The sequence below is a fragment of the Pelobates fuscus genome, chromosome 7 (genome assembly GCF_036172605.1).
Source record: "Pelobates fuscus isolate aPelFus1 chromosome 7, aPelFus1.pri, whole genome shotgun sequence".
NCBI classification, from domain to species: Eukaryota; Metazoa; Chordata; class Amphibia; order Anura; family Pelobatidae; genus Pelobates; species Pelobates fuscus.
The window spans coordinates 198,363,489-198,384,807 of NC_086323.1; the positions used below are offsets into that span (position 1 = coordinate 198,363,489).

The window sequence follows — 21,319 nt, forward strand, 5'->3', positions numbered from 1 at the left end:
TTCAAATTTTCTAGGGTTTTTCTTAGGGCATACAATGCAGCTGAGACCATAACTAATAAATATACTAATTTTGTGTCATATGCCAATCAGCCACTCATAATTTAAGGTCAAATTTCAGCCTTCTTAAAATATTTAATGAGCTTTAAAATATCCAATGTGTTATATGATTTTTTCTTTGTAATATTATTATTAGCTGTAACGGCACCCCGGCAGCAAAGGGGTTAAAGCCGTTTAGGAGGTTCCCCTTCTGAATGTAAAGGGAGCTACTAAGCGCTCCAATCAGCCGAACAGGATCCAAACAGCCAAACAGAGAAAACCAGACGAATAAATCCCCCCAAGTATGAGACGAGGCTCTGTATTGAGGGTCAAGCAGGAATCTGTTTAATTTGGGCTACCTGCCCGGTATTTATGCAGGTCTTCCACCAGGTGCACACTCCCATAGGGGACCTGGTGGAAGACTGGGACACAATATAACAGTAACCAATAATATTCCCACCAGCATACTGTAAACTCTCCCCTCTATCTTGGAGATAATTGGAAAGTAATTCAATTATCTCTGAGGATAGAGGCTGAACTCCATTTTCCATGTGGTGATGAAAACACATAAAAATATACAATATAGGAATTACTGAACAGAATATATACATTCAACATATCCCCAGATAGCTTAGATCTGTGCGCACATTATTACCGAATGGCGCTCAGATCACATACATACAGTTCAATCGCCATGGAGCCAAATTCTTTCACTTAGTCTTTAGGTATACGAATGAGCTCCATGGGATAACTATCTGGGGTAGCTCAGTTCGTATCAAAATGTGTCAAACAGCCTGCTGTTCGTATGAAGAGATGAACCAGATGAAGGGAAGTCGGCGGCTTCAGTGGTGTTCGAATGAACAGAATAGCCGTTTTTAGATCCATAGAATCATCGTCAACCACCGCTGAGCGTTCGTATGTCCAAGATGGCCTCCACCTCGTGGTCGTTCATATGAACGACGACCACCCAGCCGCCCATTAACAAGGGGAAGTGTCTGCGGTTAACCGCAATGTTCTAATGAGGCCAAGAGGTTAACAAGCAGTACACTTCCCTGCTTTGGGGCCGTCCGTTCTGCAAATAGTTCGGTAAAATGGTGCAATAACATGGGGGCTGTACAGACAGGGAAATGCATGAACAAACAGACAAACTGTAAGGGAAATAAAAGTACTGCAAGACAGAGGGATCTGTCACATTAGCATTCTTTAATTAGTTGCAAATTACCTAGACATCTAATATTAGATGTAGAACATATGTCCATTGTATATCAATGATGAAGGCCCATTGTTATTATAACCATCGACCCAGAATTCCAGGCCAGACTCCCATGTGTATTAAGAAAAGCCTCTTTCTCAATGTATTAATTTAAATATATGTGTAAATTCTATTTAACCTCCCAAGTACAACCATTATTATAACGTATGCCTTTTTCCACTTATTTTAAAGAATCAAATAACCTTATCCTTATGCGTACGCATCCTAATTAACTGGATTCTTAGATGACATGTAATACTTTTTGCAGATAGATATTCATCACATAAGCAAGATTTAAGTCTGAATTATTACTAACTGAATAACCAAGAAGATTACAAGAAGATAACTGAAGAAAGTCAAACTGTTCCCTGCAATGAGTGTTAGTAAACATCCCAGAGTTACTATGAAAAGGCGGAGGTGAGCAGTAGGAAAACCATTTGAACGTAGTTTATCCAGTACTGGAGGATTTTGAAGATAATAATTTTAGATTTACAATCAAAGTCCTTTTTATGCTTGTCTATTTAGAAGAAATAGCATGATGGCTGTGACGGACCATCTTGCACCCTGACCGGGTACCTCCGTCAATCGCTGCTTCCTAGTACTTGCGAGCACCATACTGGAACACTATAACCACCATAAAAAGCACAAATCGCCACAGCTTGGTTGGGGTCTCGCTGTCCTCCACCCACCCTGGATCGAAGACCAGAATCCAGCTTACAGTGGGTAGACCTCTCCTAGTCCAGAGAGCGTAGAAGGAACAGCTCTTAGAAGAGCTAGTCATTAAACTCAGGGTAGTATTGTGATATAGCAATTCCCAGTGTGTATGTAGTTCTCCAATCCCCCAAATATGAGTCAAGGCTTCATGAAGGGGTAAACAAATCTCTTTAATGGGAGCCACACTTGGCCTTATATGACAATCCCCATGCAAGGGGATACGCCCACAGGGATCTTGTGGGGGACTGATTTTCTACTTCACAGATCAATAACAATAAGGTCACATGGCACGACACTCCCACACACAGCACACCATCCCTCTCCTCTGCTTGGGAGATAATTGGATCAGTAACTGTACTAATTATATTCAAATTATGTCCAAGCACAGAAAAAAACTAACTTTTTAAAAACACCCCAAAAGTACCCTAAAAATACATAAAACCCTACAAATGTTACATCCCCTGATAGCCCTGATCTGGGTGACCAACATATTCAAAAATCACTCAGATCAGTTCAGGAATTAACTGGAAGTCTTATTTTTACCGACCGTGCACATGGTCCAATGCCTAAAACTGTTCCAGGGAATCAGGGCTAACGTTCGGTCTCTCTGTCTGGAGTACAAAAGTACATAACTCACATGAACAGAGCCTTTTAAAGTGCATTGGGCAAGGTATATTGCAAGGCCCATAGTCCTGAAGCAAGAGGCTGGCCAGCAGTCCCCTCCAGAAGCCAATGACAAGGTTACTTTCGTCACAAGAGGTCTTCTCACTGGGAGCTGGATCCAGGAATTTGGTCCAGGGTGAGAAGGGACGACGAGACCCCAGCCAAGATGCGTCAGCTGCCTTGATAACCCATCAGCGTAGCCACACCAACGGGTTATGGTCTGTAACCAGAGTAAACTCTTGTCCATACAGGTAGGGAGTCAAGAGTATTTGTAGTTCCCGCTGTTCCCTGGTGTTCGCATTCATGATAACATTATTTATTACTTGCATTAATATTTTGTGAGATGGGCTTGGCCTTGTGACAAAGTGCCCTTTGCCACTTGGGCCTGGAGAGGACTAATTGCCAGCCTCCTGCCATGTGACTATGGTCCCTGGGAGACTTTGCCAGTTAAACAGACTATTTAGGCATATTGGCTTTTAGGAGACTGTTTCTGCCCTTTGATTCCATGGAAGAATGTGCCTCTTCCCCTCACCCTCTAATACCTACCCCATTGTTCTCCAGCAGGGTGTTGTCCCAGGGACACTGCCAGACCAGTTGGGATCTGAGCGCTCAATATATACAAACAGCGCTCAGATCCCATAAACACAGTCAAATCGCCATGGGGTTTAAGTCTAGCATCAAGTTCCAACTGGTCTGGCAGTGTCCCTGGGACAACGCCCTGCTGGAGACCAATAGACAGGAAACGGGGGAGGGGAACACCTTCGCATTTATTCAAAGGGGCAGAAAAAGTGTTTCAAAATCCGATAAGCCCAAATAATGCTTACCCAGGGCAAAGTCTCTCAGGGGCCATAGTCACATGGTAAGAGGCTGGCAAGCCGTCCTCTCCAAGGGCACAGGCCTGAACAGTGCCAGTCATTCCCAAACAGTGCCAGTCGTTCCCAAATCTCCCTGTTGGTTTCCATCTAATCTAATCCATCTAATCTCCCTGTTTGTTTTCCATCTAATCTCCCTGTTGGTTTCCATCTAATTCTCATGAATGGTTGGTGTTGCCGCAGCCAAGTTCTCCCGGTCTAGCTCCATTAATTCGCTGATTATGACCCGCTTGGCTTTGTTGCTGGGAGTACCTCCACGAACTCCTAATAATTATTTTAATGTGCTGCGCTTAAGCTGTGTATACCAGCCTTCCATTCACTGTACACCAGTGCCAACCGCAGATTAGCAGTCCAGGAAAAAGGGATGATCCCACTTGCCACCAAATGTGGCGGCCTGTTACAATATTACTGCCACGGATGGCGTACAATTTTGCAACACCCCAAAAGTACCCCCAAAATTAATGGGAAGCCCACAAGAGTCACATCCATGGATAACATGGATCTGGGTGAGCAACATATCCAAAGATCACCCAAATCCATTTGGTAGTTTTGGATCACCATTGCAGGGAAGTTCTGACCAGTCTGCCACGAGGTAGAATATAAAAATAGTTCCAAGGAAGTGTTGGCAAGAGCTGATTGTTACGGGTGCCTCCAGGCTAGTTGGAAGTTGGACCGCTTAGATGTCCTGGTTCCCGGTATTGGAGAGTGAGAGCACCGCTCCGATCTGCATACAGTAATAATCCTAGAAATGTAGATATTCCACACTAGCTACTAGTAGAGATAGGATACTCCTTTCCCTACAACACGAGTCGAGGCTGTGAGTTGAGGGTAAAATGAACTGGTTTAATGGGTACTCATGCACGGATTAATGTGATCATCCGAAAGCAGGGAGAGCTCAGACGTGCATGATTTAGTTGTTATATGTTTACTGCTCAGTCTTAGCTTGCCATAGTTGATTTTGTTTTAGTTAGCTAAGAGATATACGCAAATAATAGAAACGTCTATTAATTTACAACCAACAATGTAATAGAACAGAACTAAGTTTCACAAGCTGCCAACTGCCAGTAAATGCTTTAATACAATCCTGCCATGGCAGTTAAACAATAACGATGTCACACTTTTGTTTTACAATCAACAAATATTGGCAAAGGGGCCAAGACTGTTACCTTCTGTATCTACCGGTGATATACAGGTTTTATTAGGATCACATTGCAGTTAAAAGCCAGATTCAATATCTTACCGACTCATGCCTAGACTTAACCCCACCTAGAAAGTTACCTAGCTTGAACATATCACACTTTTATTGTTTTATATAAATGTAAAATATGTGCAGCTGACACTGATGCCATGCTTGGTTTCCTCTACTACACTATGCTGTCATGGTACTAGCTGTCGTGGCAGTGCAAGTAATTGTGTTACTTCATTTTGCGCACATCAAAAATAAAGAATTAAAAAAAATATATAGTCACAAGGGACTGAGTGTATAAAAATGGTGATATACAGTTGGTTACAATTACACAAAAATAGTATTGAAATAAAATACATAGCTGTACATTTCTCAGGTGATTTACTTCACATAGGAGAGGGTAATGGTTAGGAATGGGTGTTATTATACATCTAAAAAGTATATATATATATATAAAAACCAATGATATATTAAAAGACAATGATATGTACCCCGACGTCTGTATAATCTGGTCGGAAGTAGTGGCTAGGAACTATTGGCGGCAGGCTCACAGCCAAAGTGCGCTGGAACGTTGCCGCAAGAGGTTCAATAGGCGGGTTTCAAAGTTTGTCATGGGGGCTAAGGGTATTCCCATTCACTATCAGGTTTTCAACAGGAGGCAGCAAAGTTATTCCTGTCCAGATGGTGTGCATTTAACTGACGTCGAGCACGACCTCTTCCCAATTATCTCCAGGATAGAGAGGAGGGGTTTCAATGTGCCTGTGGGAGTGTTTATCTCTGTATTTCTCTGATTGGCTTCTGTATTACTTTGTCCCAGTTTTCCACCAGGTCCCCTAGGGGAGTGTCCACCTGGTGGAAGACCTGAATAAATACCAGGCAGGTAGACCACATTAAATCAGATCCTTTTACCCCTTCATGAAGTCTCGACTCCTGTTTGGGGGATTGAGAGCTATTATCACTACTTTGCTTTTATTCAGCTGGGATGTCTGAAGAAGCTACAAGGATCAGTCCTACAGGGACCACAGGATCCATTACATATATAAAATCCAATGATATATTAAAAGATGATGATATATCAAAAAATATATGTATAAAATGTATATATGAAAACTACTACTTCTTAAAAAATGTTATAAAAAATTAACTAAATCAAACTCTAAGTTAAGACCATTTGGATGCAATTTATTCATATAATAGACTAATTCCATTTCTTTCTTCTCAATCTTTTTAATAAAATCACCACCCCTCCAGTGGTTTCTAACAATATAGATACCAGTGAAGGTACAGTGCTTAGGCAGGAATGTGCTGAGCCAGAGTGGTTCTTGTAGCCCTTGTCTATGTTTCTGCAGTGTTCTTCTATCCTAGTTTTTAATGGGCGAATCGTACGTCCTATGTATTGGAGGTCGCAAGGGCACTCCAATAAATATATGATGTTCTTACTGTTACATGTAATGACATCTTTAATATCATAGGTCTTACCGGTATTATTTGATTTAAAAGTGTTTCTCAATTTACTTATATTCAAATTAGTTATTTTACATGCTAAGCAGCAATTACATCTATAAAAACCTTTTTTTCTCTCCTAAAAAATTCCAAATTTTATCAGGACTATTTTTCGTATCATTTTTGGTAAGGTGCATCTAATAAATATAAAGATATAAAGATGAAACAATAAAAACTACTATAAATCAAACATTAAAGCTAAACCAAAAAAACATTGTATATAGAGAAAAAAGCTCAAAGCAACCAAAACATCTCACTACCCATTGTATTGGATTACAATAATAAAAAGAAAGAATTAAGGAAGGTCATCAATAGGCACTGGCACTTACTAAAAGAGGATGAGATATTAAAAAATCTCATCCCTGAAAAACCTAAAATAGTGTTTAGGGGTGCCCCAAACCTTAAGATGCATTTTACCAAAAATTGGAATAACAAAATTGATTATATCCTTCAGATACACAAAACTCTCGAACACCTATAATAAGCAAGCTAAGACTCCTAAGATACGAACAAGCAGCTAGCTAAAAGCTAATATAATAAGCCCTAAATGGTATAAAGAACCCCCAACCCAGATGCATTAAGCAGAGATAGCAGTAGTCCTAAGTAAGATTCATAATAGTAAAGGTTAGGCTCAACGTGCGTTTCGGCGCCAGCATGTGCCTTTGTCAAGATATCATCAATTTTGTTATTCCGATCGATTTTTATCGACTAATGCAACACCAGGCTTCTTATTATAGCACTCTCTCTTGAGTTACATACCAGATGTATTCAGCACGCTGTATTTAAACAGCGTCTACTCTGAATAAGCCTCCAGTGACTGAGTTTTGATTTAAGAGCACGGGTGCATTTGATGGGTTAAGTTTTATTAGCATAGAGAATTATACTTACCTCTATTTACATCTGGCTGGACTAACTAATTACCCTTCTTTTTCATCATATCTACTCTGTTCACTCTTAGCATCGGGGATTATATGGAGTATTGCAATGGGGGCTGTAGGAATCTTGTCGGCTAGCATCCCGACTATATTATTAGTTTGGGCAGCACTGCCGTTTATCCTCCCCAAATACTCATCTACACCCTAATTAAAAACTTGATTTGCTGATCGTCCATATCTTCTGATTTTTCTAGATAAAATTTTGTGGCTTCACAGCCTTTATTATGTTCAATTATCGTGTATAAACTTGTTACGTCACACGTGGCCATGATATAGTCCTCTTGCCATTTAAAATTATCAAGAATTTGTAAAAGGGTCATTGTATCTTTCAAATATGCTGGGCACTCAGAATATGCTGGGCACACAGACGCCGGGACGTGATGACGCAGGACGCGTCCCGGCGCCAAACCTGGAAGTAAAGTGCCGCGAATGTGGCGAAAATGGCGCGAAGGATGGATTTAAAAGACAGCATACCATGGATCAAGAACATCACCTCCGACGAAGGCAGACCACCGAAACGCGTCAGGTGCACTTTGGACTTTTATACAATGGGACTTTTCTTTTAATAATCCAATATTTTAATTATCTCCATTTGTTTGGAAAATAAAGTTTACTGTTACCTCTTGAACCTGCGTTCCCTGGTGGTACATTGAATACAACTACAGAAAGGACCCAAAGAAAGTTCCATAAGATTTTGATTCAAGGCATGCAGTTTGAGCCAGCTAATTAAGTGACTCTTTTTATGTGAGTGAGACCAGTATTACAGTTTTAACGTTTTTACTGTAACGTTATTACCCTATGTGTTTTTTCTTCCCATCTGTGTTTTATCCCCAGATTGTGATCAAGTTTGGGTAATACCATAATTGTACTTTTTATTCTATCAGAGTGCTCTCGCCATTTGTATTTTAACTGTCACTTGTATTTATGTAGTGGTTTCTGTGGCTCCACTAAGGTGATTGTAGCACCACTATTTCTTTTTAGGATTTTTTCACCATTATATTTTATTGTTATCTCAGTGGCTACACTTTACTTCCCTATGTTCACATTTTCTACTCTACAATGTTTTCAGACTACTGATATTCTGTTGCAAATAAGCTGTTACTCATCAGAATTTCAATAAAGAATTTCTTTCTTTATTATTACTCTGGGTTATGCCCTAATACCCTCCAACCAATTCAACTCCAGTGAAGGATTCTTCTTTTCTTTCACCGCTGTTGTATCTTTTCTACATTGTATCACTATCCATCGCCCTATAGGCCCAACTGTTGTAAGATTATCTTTACATGTAACGTCAGGTGATTGTTCCTTTACTTTTAATGTTACTATAATATTCTCTGAATATTATACAGAGCGACATGTTTATTATCAGCGTATAGATACTCAGTATTATTATACAGAACGACATGTTTATTATCAGTGTATAGATACTCAGTATTATTACACAGAGCGACATGTTTATTATCAGCGTATAGATACTCAGTATTATTATACAGAGCGACATGTTTATTATCAGCGTATAGATACTCAGTATTATTATACAGAGCGACATGTTTATTATCAGCGTATAGATACTCAGTATTATTATACAGAGCGACATGTTTATTATCAGCGTATAGATACTCAGTATTATTATACAGAGCGACATGTTTATTATCAGTGTATAGATACTCAGTATTATACAGAGCGACATGTTTATTATCAGTGTATAGATACTCAGTATTATTATACAGAGCGACATGTTTATTATCAGTGTATAGATACTCAGTATTATTATACAGAGCGACATGTTTATTATCAGTGTATAGATACTCAGTATTATTATACAGAGCCACATGTTTATTATCAGTGTATAGATACTCAGTATTATTATACAGAGCGACATGTTTATTATCAGTGTATAGATAATCAGTATTATTATACAGAGCGACATGTTTATTATCAGTGTATAGATACTCAGTATTATTATACAGAGCGACATGTTTCTTATCAGCGTATAGATACTCAGTATTATTATACAGAGCGACATGTTTATTATCAGCGTATAGATACTCAGTATTATTATACAGAGCGACATGTTTATTATCAGCGTATAGATACTCAGTATTATTATACAGAGCAACATGTTTATTATCAGTGTATAGATACTCAGTATTATTATACAGAGCGACATGTTTATTATCAGCGTATAGATACTCAGTATTATTATACAGAGCGACATGTTTATTATCAGCGTATAGATACTCAGTATTATTATACAGAGCGACATGTTTATTATCAGTGTATAGATACTCAGTATTATTATACAGAGTGACATGTTTATTATCAGCGTATAGAAACTCAGTATTATTATACAGAGCCACATGTTTATTATCATTGTATAGATACTCAGTATTATTATACAGAGCGACATGTTTGTTATCAGCGTATAGATACTCAGTATTATTCTACAGAGCGACAGGTTTATTATCAGCGTATAGATACTCAGTATTATTATACAGAGCGACATGTTTATTATCAGCGTATAGATACTCAGTATTATTATACAGAGCGACATGTTTATTATCAGCGTATAGATACTCAGTATTATTATACAGAGCGACATGTTTATTATCAGTGTATAGATACTCCGTATTATTATACAGAGCGACATGTTTATTATCAGTGTATAGATACTCAGTATTATTACACAGAGCGACATGTTTATTATCAGCGTATAGATACTCAGTATTATTATACAGAGCGACATGTTTATTATCAGCGTATAGATACTCAGTATTATTATACAGAGCGACATGTTTATTATCAGTGTATAGATACTCAGTATTATTATACAGAGCGACATGTTTATTATCAGTGTATAGATACTCAGTATTATTATACAGAGCCACATGTTTATTATCAGTGTATAGATACTCAGTATTATTATACAGAGCGACATGTTTATTATCAGTGTATAGATAATCAGTATTATTATACAGAGCGACATGTTTATTATCAGTGTATAGATACTCAGTATTATTATACAGAGCGACATGTTTCTTATCAGCGTATAGATACTCAGTATTATTATACAGAGCGACATGTTTATTATCAGCGTATAGATACTCAGTATTATTATACAGAGCGACATGTTTATTATCAGCGTATAGATACTCAGTATTATTATACAGAGCAACATGTTTATTATCAGTGTATAGATACTCAGTATTATTATACAGAGCGACATGTTTATTATCAGCGTATAGATACTCAGTATTATTATACAGAGCGACATGTTTATTATCAGCGTATAGATACTCAGTATTTTTATACAGAGCGACATGTTTATTATCAGTGTATAGATACTCAGTATTATTATACAGAGTGACATGTTTATTATCAGCGTATAGAAACTCAGTATTATTATACAGAGCCACATGTTTATTATCATTGTATAGATACTCAGTATTATTATACAGAGCGACATGTTTGTTATCAGCGTATAGATACTCAGTATTATTCTACAGAGCGACAGGTTTATTATCAGCGTATAGATACTCAGTATTATTATACAGAGCGACATGTTTATTATCAGCGTATAGATACTCAGTATTATTATACAGAGCGACATGTTTATTATCAGCGTATAGATACTCAGTATTATTATACAGAGCGACATGTTTATTATCAGTGTATAGATACTCCGTATTATTATACAGAGCGACATGTTTATTATCAGTGTATAGATACTCAGTATTATTACACAGAGCGACATGTTTATTATCAGCGTATAGATACTCAGTATTATTATACAGAGCGACATGTTTATTATCAGCGTATAGATACTCAGTATTATTATACAGAGCGACATGTTTATTATCAGTGTATAGATACTCAGTATTATTATACAGAGCGACATGTTTATTATCAGTGTATAGATACTTAGTATTATTATACAGAGCCACATGTTTATTATCAGTGTATAGATACTCAGTATTATTATACAGAGCGACATGTTTATTATCAGTGTATAGATAATCAGTATTATTATACAGAGCGACATGTTTATTATCAGTGTATAGATAATCAGTATTATTATACAGAGCGACATGTTTATTATCAGTGTATAGATACTCAGTATTATTATACAGAGCGACATGTTTCTTATCAGCGTATAGATACTCAGTATTATTATACAGAGCGACATGTTTATTATCAGCGTATAGATACTCAGTATTATTATACAGAGCGACATGTTTATTATCAGCGTATAGATACTCAGTATTATTATACAGAGCGACATGTTTATTATCAGTGTATAGATACTCAGTATTATTATACAGAGCGACATGTTTATTATCAGCGTATAGATACTCAGTATTATTATACAGAGCGACATGTTTATTATCAGCGTATAGATACTCAGTATTATTATACAGAGCGACATGTTTATTATCAGTGTATAGATACTCAGTATTATTATACAGAGTGACATGTTTATTATCAGCGTATAGAAACTCAGTATTATTATACAGAGCGACATGTTTATTATCAGTGTATAGATACTCAGTATCATTATACAGAGCGACATGTTTGTTATCAGCGTATAGATACTCAGTATTATTCTACAGAGCGACAGGTTTATTATCAGCGTATAGATACTCAGTATTATTATACAGAGCGACATGTTTATTATCAGCGTATAGATACTCAGTATTATTATACAGAGCGACATGTTTATTATCAGTGTATAGATACTCCGTATTATTATACAGAGCGACATGTTTATTATCAGCGTATAGATACTCAGTATTATTATACAGAGCGACATGTTTATTATCAGTGTATAGATACTCAGTATTATTATACAGAGCGACATGTTTATTATCAGTGTATAGATACTCAGTATTATTATACAGAGCGACATGTTTATTATCAGTGTATAGATACTCAGTATTATTATACAGAGCGACATGTTTATTATCAGCGTATAGATACTCCGTATTATTATACAGAGCGACATGTTTATTATCAGCGTATAGATACTCAGTATTATTATACAGAGCGACATGTTTATTATCAGTGTATAGATACTCAGTATTATTACACAGAGCGACATGTTTATTATCAGCGTATAGATACTCAGTATTATTCTACAGAGCGACAGGTTTATTATCAGCGTATAGATACTCAGTATTATTATACAGAGCGACATGTTTATTATCAGCGTATAGATACTCAGTATTATTATACAGAGCGACATGTTTATTATCAGTGTATAGATACTCCGTATTATTATACAGAGCGACATGTTTATTATCAGCGTATAGATACTCAGTATTATTATACAGAGCGACATGTTTATTATCAGCGTATAGATACTCAGTATTATTATACAGAGCGACATGTTTATTATCAGTGTATAGATACTCCGTATTATTATACAGAGCGACATGTTTATTATCAGCGTATAGATACTCAGTATTATTATACAGAGCGACATGTTTATTATCAGTGTATAGATACTCAGTATTATTATACAGAGCGACATGTTTATTATCAGTGTATAGATACTCAGTATTATTATACAGAGCGACATGTTTATTATCAGCGTATAGATACTCAGTATTATTATACAGAGCGACATGTTTATTATCAGCGTATAGATACTCAGTATTATAATACAGAGCGACATGTTTATTATCAGTGTATAGATACTCAGTATTATTATACAGAGCGACATGTTTATTATCAGCGTATAGATACTCAGTATTATTATACAGAGCGACATGTTTATTATCAGCGTATAGATACTCAGTATTATTATACAGAGCGACATGTTTATTATCAGTGTATAGATACTCCGTATTATTATACAGAGCGACATGTTTATTATCAGTGTATAGATACTCAGTATTATTATACAGAGCGACATGTTTATTATCAGTGTATAGATACTCAGTATTATTATACAGAGCGACATGTTTATTATCAGCGTATAGATACTCCGTATTATTATACAGAGCGACATGTTTATTATCAGCGTATAGATACTCAGTATTATTATACAGAGCGACATGTTTATTATCAGTGTATAGATACTCAGTATTATTACACAGAGCGACATGTTTATTATCAGCGTATAGATACTCAGTATTATTCTACAGAGCGACAGGTTTATTATCAGCGTATAGATACTCAGTATTATTATACAGAGCGACATGTTTATTATCAGTGTATAGATACTCAGTATTATTATACAGAGCGACATGTTTATTATCAGCGTATAGATACTCCGTATTATTATACAGAGCGGCATGTTTATTATCAGTGTATAGATACTTAGTATTATTATACAGAGCCACATGTTTATTATCAGTGTATAGATACTCAGTATTATTATACAGAGCGACATGTTTATTATCAGTGTATAGATAATCAGTATTATTATACAGAGCGACATGTTTATTATCAGTGTATAGATAATCAGTATTATTATACAGAGCGACATGTTTATTATCAGTGTATAGATACTCAGTATTATTATACAGAGCGACATGTTTCTTATCAGCGTATAGATACTCAGTATTATTATACAGAGCGACATGTTTATTATCAGCGTATAGATACTCAGTATTATTATACAGAGCGACATGTTTATTATCAGCGTATAGATACTCAGTATTATTATACAGAGCGACATGTTTATTATCAGTGTATAGATACTCAGTATTATTATACAGAGCGACATGTTTATTATCAGCGTATAGATACTCAGTATTATTATACAGAGCGACATGTTTATTATCAGCGTATAGATACTCAGTATTATTATACAGAGCGACATGTTTATTATCAGTGTATAGATACTCAGTATTATTATACAGAGTGACATGTTTATTATCAGCGTATAGAAACTCAGTATTATTATACAGAGCGACATGTTTATTATCAGTGTATAGATACTCAGTATCATTATACAGAGCGACATGTTTGTTATCAGCGTATAGATACTCAGTATTATTCTACAGAGCGACAGGTTTATTATCAGCGTATAGATACTCAGTATTATTATACAGAGCGACATGTTTATTATCAGCGTATAGATACTCAGTATTATTATACAGAGCGACATGTTTATTATCAGTGTATAGATACTCCGTATTATTATACAGAGCGACATGTTTATTATCAGCGTATAGATACTCAGTATTATTATACAGAGCGACATGTTTATTATCAGTGTATAGATACTCAGTATTATTATACAGAGCGACATGTTTATTATCAGTGTATAGATACTCAGTATTATTATACAGAGCGACATGTTTATTATCAGTGTATAGATACTCAGTATTATTATACAGAGCGACATGTTTATTATCAGCGTATAGATACTCCGTATTATTATACAGAGCGACATGTTTATTATCAGCGTATAGATACTCAGTATTATTATACAGAGCGACATGTTTATTATCAGTGTATAGATACTCAGTATTATTACACAGAGCGACATGTTTATTATCAGCGTATAGATACTCAGTATTATTCTACAGAGCGACAGGTTTATTATCAGCGTATAGATACTCAGTATTATTATACAGAGCGACATGTTTATTATCAGCGTATAGATACTCAGTATTATTATACAGAGCGACATGTTTATTATCAGTGTATAGATACTCCGTATTATTATACAGAGCGACATGTTTATTATCAGCGTATAGATACTCAGTATTATTATACAGAGCGACATGTTTATTATCAGCGTATAGATACTCAGTATTATTATACAGAGCGACATGTTTATTATCAGTGTATAGATACTCCGTATTATTATACAGAGCGACATGTTTATTATCAGCGTATAGATACTCAGTATTATTATACAGAGCGACATGTTTATTATCAGTGTATAGATACTCAGTATTATTATACAGAGCGACATGTTTATTATCAGTGTATAGATACTCAGTATTATTATACAGAGCGACATGTTTATTATCAGCGTATAGATACTCAGTATTATTATACAGAGCGACATGTTTATTATCAGCGTATAGATACTCAGTATTATAATACAGAGCGACATGTTTATTATCAGTGTATAGATACTCAGTATTATTATACAGAGCGACATGTTTATTATCAGCGTATAGATACTCAGTATTATTATACAGAGCGACATGTTTATTATCAGCGTATAGATACTCAGTATTATTATACAGAGCGACATGTTTATTATCAGTGTATAGATACTCCGTATTATTATACAGAGCGACATGTTTATTATCAGTGTATAGATACTCAGTATTATTATACAGAGCGACATGTTTATTATCAGTGTATAGATACTCAGTATTATTATACAGAGCGACATGTTTATTATCAGCGTATAGATACTCCGTATTATTATACAGAGCGACATGTTTATTATCAGCGTATAGATACTCAGTATTATTATACAGAGCGACATGTTTATTATCAGTGTATAGATACTCAGTATTATTACACAGAGCGACATGTTTATTATCAGCGTATAGATACTCAGTATTATTCTACAGAGCGACAGGTTTATTATCAGCGTATAGATACTCAGTATTATTATACAGAGCGACATGTTTATTATCAGTGTATAGATACTCAGTATTATTATACAGAGCGACATGTTTATTATCAGCGTATAGATACTCCGTATTATTATACAGAGCGGCATGTTTATTATCAGCGTATAGATACTCAGTATTATTATACAGAGCGACATGTTTATTATCAGTGTATAGATACTCAGTATTATTACACAGAGCGACATGTTTATTATCAGCGTATAGATACTCAGTATTATTCTACAGAGCGACAGGTTTATTATCAGCGTATAGATACTCAGTATTATTCTACAGAGCGACATGTTTATTATCAGCGTATAGATACTCAGTATTATTATACAGAGCGACATGTTTATTATCAGTATATAGATACTCTGTATTATTATACAGAGCGACATGTTTATTATCAGCGTATAGATACTCAGTATTATTATACAGAGCGACATGTTTATTATCAGCGTATAGATACTCAGTATTATTATACAGAGCGACATGTTTATTATCAGCGTATAGATACTCAGTATTATTATACAGAGCGACATGTTTATTATCAGTGTATAGATACTCAGTATTATTATACAGAGTGACATGTTTATTATCAGCGTATAGAAACTCAGTATTATTATACAGAGCGACATGTTTATTATCAGTGTATAGATACTCAGTATTATTATACAGAGCGACATGTTTGTTATCAGCGTATAGATACTCAGTATTATTCTACAGAGCGACAGGTTTATTATCAGCGTATAGATACTCAGTATTATTATACAGAGCGACATGTTTATTATCAGCGTATAGATACTCAGTATTATTATACAGAGCGACATGTTTATTATCAGTGTATAGATACTCCGTATTATTATACAGAGCGACATGTTTATTATCAGCGTATAGATACTCAGTATTATTATACAGAGCGACATGTTTATTATCAGCGTATAGATACTCAGTATTATTATACAGAGCGACATGTTTATTATCAGTGTATAGATACTCAGTATTATTATACAGAGCGACATGTTTATTATCAGTGTATAGATACTCAGTATTATTATACAGAGCGACATGTTTATTATCAGCGTATAGATACTCCGTATTATTATACAGAGCGACATGGTTATTATAAGCGTATAGATACTCAGTATTATTATACAGAGCGAGATGTTTATTATCAGTGTATAGATACTCGGTATCATTATACAGAGCGACATGTTTATTATCAGTGTATAGATACTCAGTATTATTATACAGAGCGACATGTTTATTATCAGCGTATAGATACTCAGTATTATTATACAGAGCGACATGTTTATTATCAGCGTATAGATACTCAGTATTATTATACAGAGCGACATGTTTATTATCAGTGTATAGATACTCAGTATTATTATACAGAGCGACATGTTTATTATCAGCGTATAGATACTCAGTATTATTATACAGAGCGACATGTTTATTATCAGCGTATAGATACTCAGTATTATTATACAGAGCGACATGTTTATTATCAGTGTATAGATACTCCGTATTATTATACAGAGCGACATGTTTATTATCAGCGTATAGATACTCAGTATTATTATACAGAGCGACATGTTTATTATCAGCGTATAGATACTCAGTATTATTATACAGAGCGACATGTTTATTATCAGTGTATAGATACTCAGTATTATTATACAGAGCGACATGTTTATTATCAGTGTATAGATACTCAGTATTATTATACAGAGCGACATGTTTATTATCAGCGTATAGATACTCCGTATTATTATACAGAGCGACATGGTTATTATAAGCGTATAGATACTCAGTATTATTATACAGAGCGAGATGTTTATTATCAGTGTATAGATACTCGGTATCATTATACAGAGCGACATGTTTATTATCAGTGTATAGATACTCAGTATTATTATACAGAGCGACATGTTTATTATCAGCGTATAGATACTCAGTATTATTATACAGAGCGACATGTTTATTATCAGCGTATAGATACTCAGTATTATTATACAGAGCGACATGTTTATTATCAGTGTATAGATACTCAGTATTATTATACAGAGCGACATGTTTATTATCAGTGTATAGATACTCAGTATTATTATACAGAGTGACATGTTTATTATCAGCGTATAAATACTCAGTATTATTATACAGAGCGACATGTTTATTATCAGCGTATAGATACTCAGTATTATTATACAGAGCGACATGTTTATTATCAGTGTATAGATACTCAGTATTATTATACAGAGCGACATGTTTATTATCAGCATATAGATACTCAGTATTATTATACAGAGCTACATGTTTATTATCAGCGTATAGATACTCAGTATTATTATACAGAGCGACATGTTTATTATCAGCGTATAGATACTCAGTATTATTATACAGAGCGACATGTTTATTATCAGCGTATAGATACTCAGTATTATTATACAGAGCGACATGTTTATTATCAGTGTATAGATACTCAGTATTATTATACAGAGCGACATGTTTATTATCAGCGTATAGATACTCAGTATTATTATACAGAGTGACATGTTTATTATCAGCGTATAGATACTCAGTATTATTATACATAGTAAAAACAAAGAGAACGTTACCTGCACTCTGGCCTAAATCCCCATGTACATTTAAACAAAATGGAGGCGCTTTAGTTTTATTCCAATGGCCATTTGAATATAAGCTCACCTGCCACGTCAAGCAGGGCCGGACTGCGGATACAAAGCAGCCCTGGAAAAAAATTTATGCCAGCCCCATAAGTCAATGTGCCATATATTGTCACATGTAATATGTAAGGCTATGACTTGCCACCGCACATTATTGAGTGATATATATATATATATATATATATATATATATATATATATATATATATATATATATATATATTAGACATGTGCAATTGTTTCCGGTCCGAATTAAAATTCGGCCGAATTTCGAGCAATTCGGACAATAGGGTGCTTCTGAATGTCCGAACAGCTGAATTGCCGAAGTTGCCGAAATTCAGAGGTGTCAAAGTGCCGAAGTTCCGAAGCACAGCATTGCCTAAGTACTAATATACTAATATACTTACCCAGTGAAAGAAGAAGAATGTTACATTGTATACAATTTTAAATAAAAAAGTATACAAACATAGCCAGGATTCAGCTGTAAGCGTTTGCGACACTTACAAAAATCAAGTAACACACATTCATATAAAATGTAAGTTACTAAGCCAGTCATGTATTGACAGGAATGAATAAGTAGATAACTCCCTAATTCCCACGGTATTAAGGAGCTATCTACTAAAAGTCTGAAAGACCTCAATTTGTCTTTCAGCCAAATTTACTAATACTAAGTAAAGATTACTTAGTCTTAGTAAATTATGCCCCTACTCGCTATACCGTGAGTGCCTGTGGCTGCTCACTGTTAAAAATAAAATAAAAAGTGGCGGGTGGGGGCCCTAAAGTAAAAAAAGGGGGGAGGACCTATTGTCCTTCCCACCGGCCCCCACCCCCGAGCAGCGGGTGGGGGCCCTAAAGTAAAATAATGGGGGGAGGACCTATTGCCCCCTACCTCCGGTCCCCACCCTTGAGAGGCGGCTGGGGGCCCTAAAGTGAAAAAAGGGGGAAGGACCTATTGTCCTTCCCACTGGCCCCCACCCCTGAGTAGTGGGTGGGGGCCCAAAATAAAAATTGGGGGGACGGGGACCTAATGTCCTCCCCCCTGGCCCCCACCCCTAAGCGGTTGGTGGGGGCCCTAAATAAAAATTTGTGGGGGGGGGGGCAAATGTCCTCCCCCCTGGCCCCCACCCCTGAGTGGTGGATGGGGGCCCTAAATACAAATTGGGGGACACACCTAATGTCCTCCCCCCTGGCCCCCACCCGTAAGCGGTGGTTGGGGCCCTAAATACAAATTGTGGAGGACCTAAAGTCCTCTCCCCTGGCCTCCACCCCTGAGCGGCGGGTGGGGGCCCTAAATACAAATTTAACCCCCCTCCCACTAGGTGACTAGGGGTCTCCAAACCCCTAGTCACCCCCTCCTCCAAAAAATGAACCCCTACCTACCCCCCTCACCCTAAATATAATGAGGGGGGACCTTTAACTAAATACCTGTAAAAATAAACTTACCATTTGATTTTTTCTTTCTTCTAAAATCTTCTTTTTTCAGCCCCCAAAAAAGGCCAAATAAAAAATAAGCGCAAAAAATAATAATCCATCTTCACCTGGCGAGGGCTCTGCATAGACTGAGCTCTGCAGGGCGGGGGAAGGCTTATAAAGCCTTGCCCCGCCCCGCAATTAGGCTCAGAGCACTTTGATTGGTGGGTTTAAGCCATCCAATCAGAGTGCTCTGACAGGTAAATGAAGAGACTGACAGGTAAGTCTCTACATTTACCTGTCACAGCACTCTGATTGGTTGGTTTGAAATCCACCAATCAGAGTGCTCTGTGTAATTTTACACAGCGTGGAAAAGTTCTTTGGAATTTTTCCATGCTGTGTAATATATATTGCTTTTTCTAATATAAAATATTGGTCCTTTCATAGTAAAATGTTTAATTATACAGTAAGCATACTCACATATAGACACAGACAATCTCACTGACACACACAGGCTCATTGATACACAGCCTCATAGACAAACAAACTCACTGATATACATAAGCTCATTTACATAAAAACACAAGCTCACTCACTAGCAGACACACACACACACACACACACACACACATGCAAGCAAGCTCACTCACTAGCAGGCGCGCACACACACACAGCTTAATGTAGTGGTTCTGTTGTTTATAGCCTGTCCCTGCAGGCTTTTCAATGTAAACACTGAGAAAAGGCAGTGTTTACATTTCTTCATAGTGACACCTCTAGTGACAGTCACTCAGACGGTCACTAGAGGTGTTTCCTGTTTAAGTGCTGCACAGTGTGCAGCACCTACATTCCGGACCTCCACGCTCTGGAGCAGCTGAAGGTTCCCCATAGAGATACATTGATTCAATACAGCTCTATGAGGAGATGCTAATTGGTGTAGCGTTTTGCAGCCAATCCTATGGCAAGCTTGATGATCTCAGCAATAGAGGCAGGGCCAATCGAGGGGAGACCAGCATGGCGTGGTGGGGGAAAAAAAAAGGTGAGTAAAAACACTATATTTTTAAACACCACGACAGACATACACACACACCATGACACAGACAGACACATACACCATGATACAGACATAAACACAATGTGAGACAGACAGACACACACACACCAGGACAGACAGACACACACCGTGACACAGACAAACCATGACACAGACAGACCATGACACAGACACACACTCCATGACACAGACACACACCATGACAGACAGACACACACACACCATGACAGACAGACCACGACACACACCATGACACAGACAGACAGACACACACACACCATGACACAGACAGACCATGACACAGACACACACCATGACAGACAGACACACACACCATGACACACACCATGACAGACACACACCATGAAACACACACACACCATGGCACACACATGACACAGACAGACAGACGCTCACACACA

The 21,319-nt window shown here is 36.6% G+C and overlaps 1 pseudogene; it reads right to left on the reverse strand.

The window, feature by feature from the left end:
• LOC134568447 (zinc finger protein 850-like) overlaps positions 1–21,319 on the reverse strand; it is a 466,353-nt pseudogene that overhangs the window by 242,839 nt on the left and 202,195 nt on the right.